The sequence below is a fragment of the Antechinus flavipes genome, chromosome 3 (assembly GCF_016432865.1).
Source record: "Antechinus flavipes isolate AdamAnt ecotype Samford, QLD, Australia chromosome 3, AdamAnt_v2, whole genome shotgun sequence".
In the NCBI taxonomy this organism is placed as follows: domain Eukaryota; kingdom Metazoa; phylum Chordata; class Mammalia; order Dasyuromorphia; family Dasyuridae; genus Antechinus; species Antechinus flavipes.
Genome location: NC_067400.1, coordinates 439604495 through 439621108, shown reverse-complemented (window position 1 = coordinate 439621108; position 16614 = coordinate 439604495).

The window sequence follows — 16614 nt, the reverse complement described above, 5'->3', positions numbered from 1 at the left end:
TGGCAGAGGAAAAGGGAAAAGTAAAAAGAGTAAAAAGGGAAGGGTACAAAAAAGGGGAAAAGATTCCAAGGGAGGAGGGAGGATCCTAAAAAGGGAGAGCTGCATGACGCAAGTGAAGCCCAAGTTTAATACTAGAGAAGGAGGTAATGGGGGCAAGAAAAAGAAAAGCATAATCTGAGGGTATTTTGATGGCAGGAAATACACAATTAGTAATTTTAATTGTAAATGGGAATGGGAAGAACTCTCCCATAAAGAGGAGGCAGATAGCAGACTGGATCAAAAGTCAGAAACCTATAATATGTTGTTTACAGGAAACACATTTAAAGGTGGGAGATATATACAGAATAAAGGTAAAAGGCTGGAGCAAAATCGAATATGCTTCAGATGAAGTAAAAAAAGCAGGGCTAGCCATCCTCACCTTAGATCAAGCAAAAACAAAAATTGATCTAATTAAAAGAGATAAGGAAGGGCTCTCTATCTTGCTAAAGGGTACTATAGACAATGAAGCAATATCAATAGTAAACATATATGCACCAAGTTGTATACCCTCTAACTTCCAAAGGAAATGTTAAGAGAGCTGCAAGAAGAAATAGACAGCAAAATTATAATAGTGGGAGATCTCAATCTAGCACACTCAGAATTAGATAAATTAAACAACAAAACAAATAAGAAAGAAAATAAAGAGGTAAATAGATTTTTAGAAAAATTAGATATGATAGATCATTGGAGAAAACTGAATGGTGACAGAAAGGAGTATACTATCTTCCCAGCAGTTCATGGAACCTATACAACAATTGACCATATATTAGTACACGAAGACCTCAAAATTAAATGCAGGAAGGCAGAAATAGTAAAGGCTTTCTTTTCAGATCATGATAAACTAAAAACTACATTCAACAAAAAGTTAGGGGTAAATAGACCACAAAGTAATTGGAAACTAAATAATACCATGTTACAGAATGATTGGGTGAAACAGCAAATTATAGACACAATTAATAATTTCACTCAAGATAGTGACAATGATGAGAAATCATGCCAAAATTTGTGGGATGCAGCCAAAGTGATATTAGGGGAAAATTTATATCTTTAGAGGCTTACTTGAATAAAAGAAAGAAAGAGAAGATAAATTAATTGGACTTGCAACTTAAAAAGCTAGAAAAATACAAAGAGAAATTCCATTTAAAATAACTGTCAATAGGATAAAATATTTGGGGATGTATCTACCAAGGGAACATCAGGAAGTATATGAGCAAAATTATAAAACACTTTCCATGCAAAAATAAATAAAGTCAGATCTAAACAATTGGAAAAATATCAAGTGCTCATGGATAGGTTGAGAGAATATAATAAAGATGACCTAAATTAATCTATTTATTTAGTGCTATGCCAATCAAAGTCCCAAGAACTATTTTACTGACCAGGAAAGATAACAACAAAATTTATCTCAAAAAACAAAAGCTCAAGAATTTCAAGGAAATTAAGAAAAAAAAAAAGCAAATGAAGGTGGCCTAGTTTTTACCAGATTTAAAACTATATTATAAAACAGAGGTCATCAAAACATTTGGCACTGTCTTAAAAATAGAGCAGCTGATCAGTGTAATAGATTAGATTCACAGAACAAAATGTCAATGACTATAGCACTCTACTCTTTGACAAATCCTAAGATCCCAGATTTTGGGATAAGATTTCACTATTTGACTAAAACTGCTAGGAAAATTGGAAACTAATATGGACAACTAGGCATTGATCCACACCTAACAACATATACCAAGATAAGGTGGAAATGGATTCATGATCTAGACATAAAGAATGATATTATAAACCAATTAGAAGAACATAGAATAGTTTACCTCTCAGATCTGTGGAGGAGGAAGGAATATGTCATGACAGAAGAACTATAGATCACTATCAATCACAAAATAGATCATTTTGATTATATTAAGTTAAATTTTTTATATAAACAAAAGTAATACAGACAACATTGGAAGGGAAGAATAAACTGGGAAAACATTTTTACATTTAAAGGTTCTGATAAAGGCCTCATTTCTAAGACATCTAGAAAATTGCTTCAAATTTATAAGAACTCAAGCCATTCTGCGGTTGATAAATGGTCAAAGGATATGAACAGACAATTTTCAGATGAAGAAATTGACACTATTTCTAGTCATATGAAAAGGTGCTCCAAATCACTATTAATCAGAGAAATGCACATTATGACAGCTCTGACACACTACTACCCATCTCTAAGATTGGCTAAAATAACAGGAAAAGATAATGACAAATGTTGGAGGGGATGTGGGAAAACTGAGTCACTGATACATTGTTGGTGGAACTGTGAATGTACCCAACGATTCTGGAGAGCAATTTGGAACTATGCTGAAAAAGTTATCAAATTATACATACCCTTTTGATCCAGCAGTGTTTCTACTGGACTTATATACCAAAGAAATTTTAAAGGAGGGAAAGGGACCTACATGTGCAAAAATGTTTATGGCAGCACTTTTTGTAGTGACTGGAAACTGGAAACTGAATGGATACCCATCCATTAGAGAATGGCTGAATAAATGATGGTATATGAATGTTATGGAATATTATTGTTTTGTAAGAAACAACCATCAGGAGATTTTGGAGAGGCCTAAAGAGACTCACATGAACTGATGCTAAATGAAATGAGGAGAACCAGGAAATCATTGTACATATCAACAAGAAGACTATAAGATGATCAGTTATGATGGATGTTGCTCTCTTCAACAATGAGATGATTAACACTAATTCCACTTGCTCAGTAATGAAGCAAGCCATCTACATCCAGAAAGAAGACAGTGGAACTGAGTGTGTACCACAACATAGCATTCTCACTCTTTCTATTGCTATTTGCTTGCATTTTATTTTCTTTCTCATTTTTTTTCCTTTTTGAGCTGATTTTTCTTGTGCAGCAAGATAATTGTATAAATATGTATACATAAATTGGATTTAGCATACATTTTAACATGTTTAATTTATATTGGATTACCTACCACCTAGGGGAGGATTGGGGGAGGAAAGAGGAGGAAATTTGGAAACAAAGTTTTACAAGAGTTAATGTTGAAAAATTATTCGTGCATATTAATAAAAAGTGTGGTATATTTTGCAGAGGCAGGGGAGTAGATTAGATGTACTAAATCACCTTTCAAAAATCTATTTTAGTAGCATATCTCAAATGAGTTATTATGGGGGGGGCGGTCTTCTTAGTACCTCCCTAACCTTTTTGATGTTGACTTCATGAAGAGCAAATAAGCCCATGTTTTTAGAACAAACCCCATGATGTGTCTGTCAGGACATAGTACTAAATTTACTATGTCATTCTCTGATTTAGCTTAGCAGTTCTTAAGCAGTTTTGTCAAACTTAAGTACATTCAGAACTGAATACATTATTTCTATTTTCCTATTCTTTTTTAGTGTAATAAGTTTATTTATTTTTTTAATACACATTGCTTTATACACATTGTTGGGAGAGAAAAATCTGAGCAAAAGGGAAAAATCATGGGAGAGATGAAAAACAGAAAAAATAAGTGAACAGAGCATGTGTTGATTTATATTCAATCCCCTTAGTTCCAGAGGCAGATGGCATTTTCTGTCCAAAGTGTATTGAGATTGCTTTGGATCACTGAACCACTGAGAAGTACCAACTCTTTCACAATTGATCAATGCACATTCCTGCTGTTATTGTTAACAACGCATTTCTGGTTCTGCTGGTTTCACTTAGCATTAGTTTATGTAAATATTTCTAATCCTTTCTATAATCCTCTTGTTCATCATTTTTATAGAATATAGAATACTTTTATAGAAAAGAATATGCAGCAGGCAGAGCCAAGATGATAGAAAAGATACATGCTTCTTTTTTAGCTCTTCTGTTACCTTCAAACTAACTGTGAAATTTGGCCTCTGAAGTAGGGCTAGATTATCAGAACCCATTAATATTGGGATTGCAACAAATTACCAGCAGAAGATAATTCCAAAGATCACCAGAAAAGATCTGTTTTGGTCATGTGCCCAGGCACAGGAGTAGGTGTCCAGACACAGACAGGAAGCCAGAGCACATAAGCTAGCTCACACTGAGCAGACTTGGGGCAGGGTGTGGTTTCTATGGGGTGGAGCATCTACTGGTAGAACTCTACTACAATATTGGATACTTTGCCCTGGTTGCAAACCAGTAGATCAGCAGAGAAGTTATAAAACATCCAACACAAATGCAGAAGGTAAAGAGTGTACCCCAAAGTGCTGGAGTCTCACAGGACCTGGCTACACCCACACAGCACCAGGAGCAACTCAGTGTGATCTCAGAGCAGCTATTGCCTCTTCTGTGTGTCTGTAGAGAAAGCTCAGTACTGCCTTGCCCTAAAAGCAGATCCCAACTTAAAAAAAATAATAAAAAGGCAAATTGGCTTCTGACTATAGATAGCTTCTATAGTGAAAGAGAACAGATTTCAAACTCTCAGAAGAACTAATAGCAGATTGTCTCCAAATGAAGCCCAAAAGGGGGATATAACATGGTCCCCACCACACAATGCTCTCCTAGAAGAAATTAAAAAGGATCTTAAAAGAGAGCTAGAAGAAGAATGGGGAAAGGAAAGCAAGACTCTGCAAGAGAGTGTAAAAAAGGAATATAACTCATTAAAAGAAAGATTTGATGAAGTAGAAAAATAAAACAACTCCCTGAAATGTGAAATGAAAAAGGTAATGAACTCTCAGGAAAACAGAATTTGTGAATTGGAAAAAGAAAATAACTCATTAAAAAAATTGTGAAATGGAAAAAAAAAACTTTCTATAAAACAAAACAACTCATTTAAAAACTCAATTGGACAAATACAAAAAGAAAAAAAAGTAAATGAAGAAAATAATTCATTAAAATCATATTGAACAAATGGAAGTGAATGACTTGATGAGACATCAAGGATCAGTCAAGCAAAACCAAAAAAAAAGGAAAAAATAGAAAAAAAAAATAAAATACCTTTTGGGGTATTTTATATTTTTTCTATTTTTTTTCCCTTTTTTTTTGGGGGGGGGGGGAAACAACAGACCTGGAAAATACATCAAGGAGAAATAACCTAAAGATTATTGGACTCCCTGAAAATCATGCTGAAGAAATGAGTGTGGATAGTATTTTTCAGGAAATCATCAAAGAGAACTGCCCAGATATCATAAAATTAGAAGGTAAAATATCCACTGAAAGAATTCATCAAACACTTCCTGAAAGACAACCCAAAATTAAAACTACAAGGAATATCATGGCTAAATTTCAGAACTATTATGTAGAGAGCTGAAACTATTGAATTTGATGCACTGAGGCAGGACTGCCGAATGCTTGAGGCTAACTATGGATTGGACAATACTCTATGGGCGTATACTTGGAAAATGGCCCTTTCCACTATCCGTACTGGCTCAATGATTGCTGTATAGAGGATTGTAGGAGGGACTAAGGGGTGGAGTAAGACAAGCAAGGGACACACTCTCGGTGGTAGATGAAGGGGAAGGGGAAGGTTCAATCCTGCAACTGGGGACTGAGAATAAAGATTGAGGACTTTTGCTTGTCCTGACTCTGGCTGATTCTGGGGTGTCCTGGGTGCTAGTGTGGTCATTACACTATTGGATGAAGAAAAAAATATTACAAGCAGCCAGAAAAAAAAAATTCAAATACAGAGGAGTCACAATAAGGATTACTCAGGATCTAGCAGTGTCCACATTAAAGGATCAAAGGACCTGGAATCTGATATTCTGAAAAACTAAGGAACTTGGAATGCAGACAAGAATAAACCACCCAGCTAATCTGAGCATTTTCTTCCAGGGAAGAAGATGGGCGTTCAATGAAATAGGTGAATTCCATTTATTTCTGATGAAAAAACAAACAAACAAACAAACAAACAGATCTAAACAGGAAATTTGGCCTCCAAATATGGGAATCATGAGAAATATAAAAAGTAAAAAGAACTGTTGAGAACTGTATCTCTGTTATGGGTATACATAGAGAATGCATGCATAATTTGATTTTACTGTTATAATATAAAAAAGGAAAGATGCAAAAAGGGGATTGTACCAGAAAAAGAGAAAAGTGGAGGTAAAAAGAGGGAAATTACAACTCATGAAGAGACAAAAGAAACCTATTTTATCTGAGGGAAAGAAGGTAGAGGGGTGAACACTGTATGAATCTTACTCTCATCAGATTGGTTCAAAGAGAAAATATTAGACATATTTGATATATAGAGAAACTTCTCTTACTTCATTGAAAACTGGAAGGGAAGAAGCAAAAAAAAAAAAAAAAGGGAAGAATAGGTTAAATAGAAAGGAATACTGAAATAGCAGGAGGAAGGTATAAGAAAGGGGAAGGGTTGCTTGAGGGAAGTGGTGCCCATAAGTTAAATACTGGAGAGGGTGTGGGAGAAAAGGAAAGAGAAAAGTATCATCTGGGGATAATAATATGGAAAGAAATACCAAATTAGTAGCTTTAACTGTAAATGTAAATGGGATGAACTCTCCCATAAAGCAAAGACAGATAGCAGACTGGATTAAAAGACAGAATTTTAAAATATGTTTACAGGAAACACATTTAAAGTAGGGTGGCCTCTACAGAGTAAAGGTAAAAGATTGGAACAGAATGTACTATGCTTCAGGTGAAGTCAAAAAAGCAGGGGTAGCCATCCTGATCTCAGATCAAGCAAAAGCAAAAATTGATCTAATTAAAAGAGATAAAACTATACCTTGCTAAATGGTACCATAGGTAATGAAGCAATATCAATACTAAATATACATGCACCAAGTAGTATAACATCTAAATTCCTAAAGGAGAAGTTAAGAGAGATGCAAGAAGAAATCGACAGCAAAACTACAATAGAGATCTCAAACTTGCAGATACTATATAAATCAGAACTAGATAAATCAAACCACAAAATAAATAAGAAAGAAGGTACTGAGGAAAATAGAATATTAGAAAAGACAGGTATGATAGATCTTTGGAGAAAATTGAATGGAGACAGAAAGGAATATACTTTCTTCTCGGCAGTTCATGGAATCTATGCAAAAATTGACCATATACTTAAGACATAAAGACCTCAAAATCAACTGCAGAAAGGCAAAAATAATAAATGCATTCTTTTCAGATCAAGATGCAGTAAAAACTACATTCAATAAAAAGTCAGGGGAAAATAGGCCAAAAATTAATTGGAAACGAAATAATCTCATCCTAAAGAATAAATGGGTGAAACAGAAAATTCTAGACACAATCAATCATTTCATACAAGAGAATTACAATAATGAGACAATACACCAAAATTTGTGGGATGAAGCCAAAGTGGTAATAAGGTGAAATATTATATCTCTAGAGGATTAATTGCATAAAATAGAGAGATGATCAATGAAGTGGGCTTGCAACTAAAAAAGCTAGAAAAAAGTAAGTTAAAACACCCCAATCAACTACTAAACTTAAACTTCTAAAAATTAAAGGAGAGATTAACAAAATTGAAATTATTTTTAATTAATAAATAAAATGGAAAGTTGGTTTTTGAAAAAAAATGACAAAATACATAAACCTTTGATAAATTTGATTAGAAAAAGGAAAGAGGAAATTGAATTGTTAGTTGTAATAGGCCAGAACTCTGGAGAAATATTCTTGAGGCAAGGTGTTAACTCAATGAAATTGATAATACATTGGTTATCTAGTTTATATATACTTAGTATTTAGCATGATGACATAATAGTTCTATAGTTGATATAATTGTAATAGAGTATTTAAACTGAGAACAAAGTCAGCCACAGAGATTCCATCTTTGATCAGCTTCCTGGTGGCTTTCCTGCCTTCTAAACTTTGAGAGAGAAGATTTGATCACTATCCTAGTGGCTCTCCTGCCTCCTGCATTCTTCCACTGGAACGAAGACCCATTGTGGAGGACTTCCAGAAAGCTAGCCTGGCTCCAGGCAAAGGAGACAGACTGTGAAGGAGATAATAAAGACTTTGAACTTTATCAGTGACTATTCCTGTGGTTATTATTCTGCTAAGACTAAGGCTGGTCCCAAGGCCTTCCAGAAAGATAAGCAGAACATTACAGTTAGTCTTAAAAATGCCAAGGGAGAACTTTCCACTAATGAAGAGAAAATTAGAGCAATAATTAGGAGTTACTTTGCCTAACTTTATGCCAATAAATTTGATAACCTAAGTGAAAGTGATGAATATCTGCAAAAATATAGGTTGCCCAGATTAACAGATTGGGAAGTAAATTGATTAAATAGTCTGATTTTTGAAAAAGAAATACAACAAGCTATTAATTAACTCCATAAGAAAAAATCCCCAGGACCAGTTGGATTTACAAGTGAATTCTACAAACATTTAAAGAAAAATTAACTCTAATACTATATAAACTATTTGAAAAAGTAAAGAATGAAGGAGTCCTACCAAATTCCTTTTATTACACAGACATGGTACTGATGCCTAAACCAGGTAGGATGAAAACAGAGAAAGAAAATTATACACCAATTTCCCTAATGAATATTGATGTAAAAATCTTAAATAAAATGTTAGCAAAGAGATTACAGAAACATCATCCCCAGGATAATAACCATGACCAAGTAGGATTTATACCAGGAATTCACGGCTGGTTCAATATTTGGAAAACTATTAGCATAATTGACTACATCAATAACTAAATTAACAAAAACCATAAAACTACCTCAATAGATGCAGAAAAAGCATTTGATAAAACCAACACCCATTCCTATTAGAAACACTAGACAGTATAGGAAAAACATGACTTTTCCTTACAATAGTCAGTATCATCTATTTAAAACCTTCAGTAAGCATCATATGTAATGGGGATAAACTGGAACCATCCCCAATAAGATCAGGGATGAAACAAGGTTGCAAGGTTGCCCACTATCACCATTACTATTCAACATTGTATTAGAAATGCTAGCTTCAGCAATAAGAGATGAAAAAGAGATTAAAGGAATTAGAGTAGGTAATGAGGTAACCAAATTATCACTCTTGGCAGATGATATGATGGTATACTTAAAGAACCCCAGATAATCTACTAAACATCTATTAGAAATAATCCACAACTTTAGCAAAGTTGCTGCTTACAAAATAAATCCACATAAATCATAAGCATTCTTATATATCACTAACAAAATCCAACAGCATGAGATACAAAGAGAAATTTCATTTAAAATAATTATCACTGGTATAAAATATTTGGGAATCTATCCGCCAAAGGAAAGGCAGGAACTATATGAGCAAAATTACAAAACACTTTCTACACAAATAAAGTCAGATCTAGATTAGAAGTGAAGCAATAAAGCAGAAAAAAAAAACACTTTTACAGGCAAAGGTTCTGATAAAGGCCTCATTTCCAAATATATAGAGAATTGACACAAATTTATAAGAAATCAAGCCATTTTCCCTTGATAAATGGTCAAAGGATATAAATAGACAATTTTCAGACGGAGAAATTAAAACTATTTTTAGTCATATGAAAAGTTGCTCCAAATCATTATTGATCAAAGAAATGCATATTAAGACAACTCTGAGATACCACTATACACCTCTCAGATTGGCTAAGATGACAGGAAAAGATAATAACAAATGTTGGAGGGGAAAACTGGGACATGGTTGGTGAAATTGAGAATGAATCCAACAGTTTGGAACTATGCTCAAAAAATTATCAAACTATGCATACCCTTCGATCCAGCAGTGTTTCTCCTAGGCTTATATCCCAAAGAGATCTTAAAGAAGGAAAGGGACATACATGTGCAAAAATGTTTATGGCAGTCCTTTTTTTAGTGGCTAGAAAATGGAAATTGAATGGTTGCCCAACAATTGGAGAATGGCTGAATGAATTGTGGTGTATGAATGCTATGGAATATTATTGTTCTGTGAGAAATTACTAGCAGGATGATTTTAGAGAGGCTTGAAGAGACATGAATTGATGCTAGGTGAAATAAGAAGAACCAGGAGATAATTATACATGACAACAAGAAGATTATATGATGATCAACTCTGATGGATGTGGCTCTCTTCAACAATTAGATGATTCAAACAAGTTTTAATTGTTCAGTAATGAAGAGAATCAGCATACCCAGAGAGAAAACTATGGGAAATGAGTTAGGACCACAACATAGCATTTCTACTCTTTCTGTTACTGTGTACTTGCAGTTTTGTTTTCCTTCTCATGCTTTTTCTTTCTTTCTTTCTAGATGTAATTTTTGTTGTGTAGCAAGATAACTGTATGTGTGTGTGTGTGTGTGTGTGTGTGTGTGTGTGTGTGTGATGGTGAGACATCATATGAAAATTTATGGGATGCAGCCAAAGTGGTAATAAGGGGAAATCTTATATCCTTAGAGGCTTACTTGAATAAAATAGAGAAAGAGAAGATCAATGAATTGGGCCTGCAACTTAAACAGCTAGAAAAAGACCAAATTAAAAATCCTGAATCAATTACTACACTTGAAATTCTAAAATTAAAAGGAGAAATTAATAATATAGAAAGTAAAAAAAAAAAAAACTATTGAATTAATAAATAAAACTAAGAGTTGGTTTTATGAAAAAACCAATAAAATTAATAAACCTTTGGTAAATCTGATTAGAAAAAGGAGAGAGGAAAATCAAATTAGTAGTCTTAAAAATGAAAAGGGAGAACTTTCCACCAAAGGAAGAGGAAATTAGAGAAATAATAAGGAGTTACTTTGCCCAACTTTATGCCAATAAATTTGATAACCTAAGGAAAATGGATGACTACCTCCAAAAATATAGGCTTCCCAGATTATCAGAGGAGGAAGTAAATTGCTTAAATAGTTCCATTTCAGAAAAAGAAACAGAACAAGCTATTAATCAACTCCCTAAGAAAAAATCCCCAGGATGAGATGGCTTTACATGTGAATTCTACCAAACATTCAAAGAAAATTTAGCCCTAATGCTTTATAAACTATTTGAAAAAAATAGGGAATGAAGGAGTCAAACCAAATTCCTTTCATATCACAGATATGGTACTGATACCTAAAGCAGGTAGGCTGAAAACAGAGAAAGAAAATTATAGACCAATCTCCCTAATGAATATTGATACTAAAATGTTAAATAAAATATTAGCAAAAAAATTACAGAAAATCATCCCCAGGATAATACACCACGATAAAGTAGGATTTATACCAGGAATGGAGGGCTGGTTCAATATTAGGAAAACTATCAGTATAATTGGCCACATTAATAATCAAATTAACAAAAACCATATGATCATCTCAATACATGCAGAAAAAGCATTTGATAAAATCTAACATCCATTCCTATTAAAAACTCTTGAGAGTATAGGAATAAATGGACTTTTCCTTAAAATAATCAGTAACATCTGTTTAGAACCAGCAGTCAGTATCATATGTAATGGGTACAAACTGCAACCATTCCCAGTAAGATCAGGAGTGAAACAAGGTTGCCCACTATCACTGTTACTATTCAATATTGTATTAGAAATGCTATCTTTGGCAATAAGAGTTGAGAAGGAGATTAAAGGAATAAGAATAGGCAATGAGGAAACCAAATTATAGCTCTTTGCTGATGATATGATGGTATACTTAGAGAACCCCAGAGATTCTACTGAAAAGTTATTAGAAACAATCCACACCTTTAGCAAAGTTGCAGTATACAAAATAAACCCACAAAAGTCATCAGCATTCTTATATATCACTAACAAAACTCAACAGTTAGAGTTACAAAGAGAAATTCCATTTAAAGTAATTACTGATTGTATAAAATATTTAGCAATCTATCTGCCAAGGGAAAATCAGAAACTTTATGAGCAAAACTACAAAACACTTTCCACACAAATTAAGTCTGATCTAACCAACTGGAAAAATATTAAATGCTCTTGGATTGGGCAAGCAAATAAAATAAAGATGATAATACTACCTAAACTAATCTATTTATTTAGTGCTATACCAATCAGACTCCCAAAAAGCTATTTTGATGACCTAGAAAAAAATAGCAACAAAGTTCATATGGAAAAACAATAGGTCAAGAATTTCAAGGGAATTAATGAAAAAAAAAATCAAATGAAGGTGGCCTAGCTGTACCAGATCTAAAATTATATTATAAAGCAGCAGTTACTAAAACCATCTGGTATTGGCTAAGAAATAGACTAGTTGATCAATGGAATAGGTTAGGTTCAAAGGACAAAACAGCCAATAACTTTAATAATATAGTGTTTGACAAATGTAATGGGCTGAGGCTTGAGTTGATGCACTGAGGTCCCAAGCACATGAGGCTAAATAGTAATTGGACCATACTCTATTAATATATAATCTTGGAGAAAGAATGGCCCCCGCCCACTCTTTGTGCAAGTCCTGATGTGTTGTATAGGAAATGACGTTTTTGGTGGGTGGAGGCAGGGGAGTGGAAAAGGAAGGGGAAGGAGAGACTTTTGGGATTGCCATTGCCATGGTTGGCTCAGCTCACATCTCTCTCTGTTAGCTGATTTCCTGTCACAGCTGCCCATATTGCTATCGCAATCTTTCTTGCCTATATTTGCTATTACAATCTTTATTCACCTCTTCACTTGAATAAAGACTGAAGATTTTTCCCTTAATCTGAGTTCCTGACTCCGGCTGATTTTAAATACACAATCATAACAGACAAACCCAAATACACCAGTTTTGGGGATAAGAATGCATTATTTGACAAAAATTGCTGGGAAAATTGGAAATTAGTATGGCAGAAACTAGGCATCGACGCACACTTAACACCATACACCAAGATAAGGTCAAAATGGGTTCATGACCTAGGTATAAAGAATGAGATTATAAATAAATTGGAAGAGCATAGGATAGTTTACCTCTCAGGCCTGTGGAAGAGGGAGGAATGTATGACCAAAGAAGAACTAGAGATTACTATTGACCACAAAACAGAAAATTTTGATTATATCAAATTGAAAAGTTTTTTACAAAAAAAAAAAAAAAACAACTAATGCAGACAAGATTAGAAGGGAAACAACTTTTTTACAGTCAAAGGTTCTAATAAAGGCCTCATTTCCAAAATATATAGAGAATTGACTCTAATTTATAAGAAATCAAGCCATTCTCTAACTGATAAATGGTCAAAGGATAAGAACAATTCTCAGATGAAGAAATTAAAACTATTTATAGCCATATGAAAATATGCCCCAAATCATTATTAATCAGAGAAATGCAAATAAAGAAACTCTGAGATACCACTACACACCTGTCAGATTGGTAGAATGACAGGGAAAGATAATGTGCAATGTTGGAGGGGATGTGGGAAAACAGGGATACTGATACATTGTTGGTGGAATTGTGAACATATCCAGCCATTCGGGAGAGCAATTTGGAACCATGCTCAAAAAGATATCAAACTGTGCATGCTCTTTGATCCAGCAATGTTTCTACTGGGCTTATACCCCAAAGAGATACTAAATAAGGAAAAGGGACCTGTATGTGCCAAAATGTTTGTGGCAGCCCTATTTGTAGTGGCTAGAAGCTGGAAAATGAATGAATGTCCATCAATTGTCAAATGGTTGAGTAAATTGTGGTATATGAATGTTATGGAATATTATTGTTCTGTAAGAAATGACCAGCAGGATGAATACAGAGAGGACTGGTGAGACTTGCATGAACTGATGCTGAGTGAAATGAGCAGAACCAGGAGATCATTATATATCTCAACAACGATACTGTATGAGAATGTATTCTGATGGAAGTGTATTTTTTCAAGAAAGAGATCTAACTCAGTTTCAATTGATCAAGGATGGACAGAAGCAGCTACACCCAAAGAAAGAACACTGGGAAATGAATATAAACTGTTTGCATTTTTGTTTTTCTTCCTGGGTTATTTATCCCTTCTGAATCCAATTCTCCCTGTGCAACAAGAGAACTGTTTGATTCTGCACACATATATTGTATCTAGGCTATACTGTAACCTATTTAACATGTCTAGGATTGCTTGCCATTTGGGGGAGGGGGTGGAAGGAGGGAGGGGAAAAATCATAATAAAAGTGAGTGCAAAGGATAATGTTGTAAAAAATTACCCTGGCATGGGTTCTGTCAATAAAAACTTATTAAATTAAAAAAAATATATAAAAGCTATAATTAAAAAAGAAGTATATGCATTACCTTTATGTACCACAACTTGTTCAACCATTCCCCAACTAATGGGCCTCCATTCCTTTTCCAATTCTTTGCTACCACAAAAATGAGCTGCTACAAACATTTTAGCACATACAGGTCCTTTTCCTTTCTTTATCATTTACTTGGGCTACAGACCCAGAAATGAAATTGCTGGATCTAAGAGTATGCACAATTTGATAACCCTTTAGGTTTAGTTCCAGATTTCTCTTCAGAATGGTTAGATCATTTCGCAACTCCACCAACTATTCATTTGTGTTCCAGTTTTGTCACATCCCCTCCAACATTTATCATTATCTTTTCCTATCATCTTAACAAATCTGGGAGGAGTAAAATGGTACCTCAGAGTTGTTTTAATTTGCATTTTTCTAATCAATAGTGATTCAGAGCATTTTTTTTCATATAACTATAAATGAATTTAATTTCATCATCTCAAAATTATTTGTTCATATTCTTTGACCTTTTATCAATTTGTCCCCATTTATCTCCCAATGGGGAATGACTTGTATTGTTATAAATTTAATAATTCTTTATGTTAAGGATCATGCCTAAGTGAAGGGGCAGGTCAGTTCTCTGAAAGCCTCCACAGCTGTGAATCATAAACTTGAAGGAGTTGCAAAGCAGCCTTCGCATATGTGCCATGTGGATTGGGAATGAAATAAATTGGAAGCAAAAGGGAAGAAGAGGGAGGTCAGAGAACAGCAATTGCCTCTCAGTCTTTTTGTTTCATCATCATCCACTACATGAAGAGATCCATTCTACAGGTCTGAGTTAGACCTCCAGCAGCCACTGACAGGTGGCTCGTACCTGAACATGGACTTAAGAAACAAGAAGTAAAAAAGCAGCAGTGCTTGAGGGCTGTTCGTGAGTATGATCCTCCCAGGAGAGTTCCTTTGGTAATCCGTGGGGAAGGAAAGGGAGAAGAGACCTAGTAAGACTTGTTTAGTAGGGGTAATTAAATGGCCCAACACACAAAGGGCTGATTCAGGAAAATGATGAGAGACTTAGGAAAAATGCCTGTTTTGACTGTAGTCCTCTTCTCCATTTGAAAGTTTGCCTCCATGATATCTCACAAGATTCAACACCTGCTATAGTGCTCTTTTCATTCCCTAGTATGTGGACTCATATATCTTAGCATGCGACTTAGATAACAGCTGATACATAAACTCACTGACCATGCTGCGGAGGAAAAATAATCGTGTTTCCATAAAACAAAAAATGGGAAATTGTTAAGGACCATGTCTAAGCAAAGGGGCAGTTCAATTCTCCAAAAGCCTCCTCAGTTGTGAATCATAAACTTGAAGTAGTTGCAAAGCAGCCTTCGCCAATGTTCCTTATAGATCCATTCTACAGGTCTGAGCTAGACTTCCAGTAACCATTGGTAAGTGGCTCCCCATATCACAACATCTTTATATATTTTAGAAATGAGACTTTTATCATAAATACTCATTGTAAGGATTTTTCCCAGCTTTGTACTTTTCTTTTAATCTTGTTTCTGTTGCTTTTGTTTGTGTAAAATGGATATGTTATTTCCTGACTGTATATTCATTTAAAATTTAGCATTTATTACCATGTGTCTTTGTATTACCACTGCAATTATAAAGTTTTTATTAGTTTTCTATTTTTTTTTGCTTTATGTATATTTCAAGCTTAGCATCTTTCCAAGTACCTACACCTATTAAATGCTTTATCTTTTCTCTCCTCTCCTTGCCTCTCCTGCCTTCTTCTCTTCTCTTCTCTTCTCTTCTCTTCTCTTCTCTTCTCTTCTCTTCTCTTCTCTTCTCTTTCTCTTCTCTTCTCTTCTCTTCTCTTCTCTTCTCTTCTCTTCTCTTCTCTTCTCTTCTCTTCTCTTCTCTTCTTTTCTCTTCTCTTCTCCTCTCTGTCTCATTGACATATTCTCTGTCTCTATATTTCTGTCTCTCTCTGCTTCTGTCTGTCTCCATAACCTCTCTTTCTTTTTCTATATCCCTCTATCTCTCCTCTCTTCATCTCTATCTCTCTATATATCTCTCTGCTTCTGTCTGTCTGCCATCTCTCTCTCTTTCAATCCTTCTGTCTCCCTCTCTTCTTTTTCTATCTCCCTTTCCTTCTCTCCTTCTCCCTCTTTCTCTCCTTGTCCCTTTTTCCTCCCTCTCTCTTTCCCTTTCTTTTCCCCTCTTCCTTTCTCCTCTCTGTCCTTCTCTTTCTCTCTCTCTCCCCCTTCTCTCTTTCTCTCTTCCTTTCCACCTTCTATCTCCCCCTTTTTTCCTATATCTCTTTGTCTCTCTTCATTTTTATCTGTCTCTGTTTCTGTCTGTCTCTGTCTATCTCTGTCATCGCTATCTTTCTCTCTCTCTGTCTTTCTGTGTGTGTATGTATTAAAATCACTGTGCCTTTTTTGTCACTCTGTGAGTTTGTGTATGCGTGTGTGTCCTGTATTCAGCTATTGGAATAACTGTCATTTCTTTACTGTGTGTGTGTGTGTGT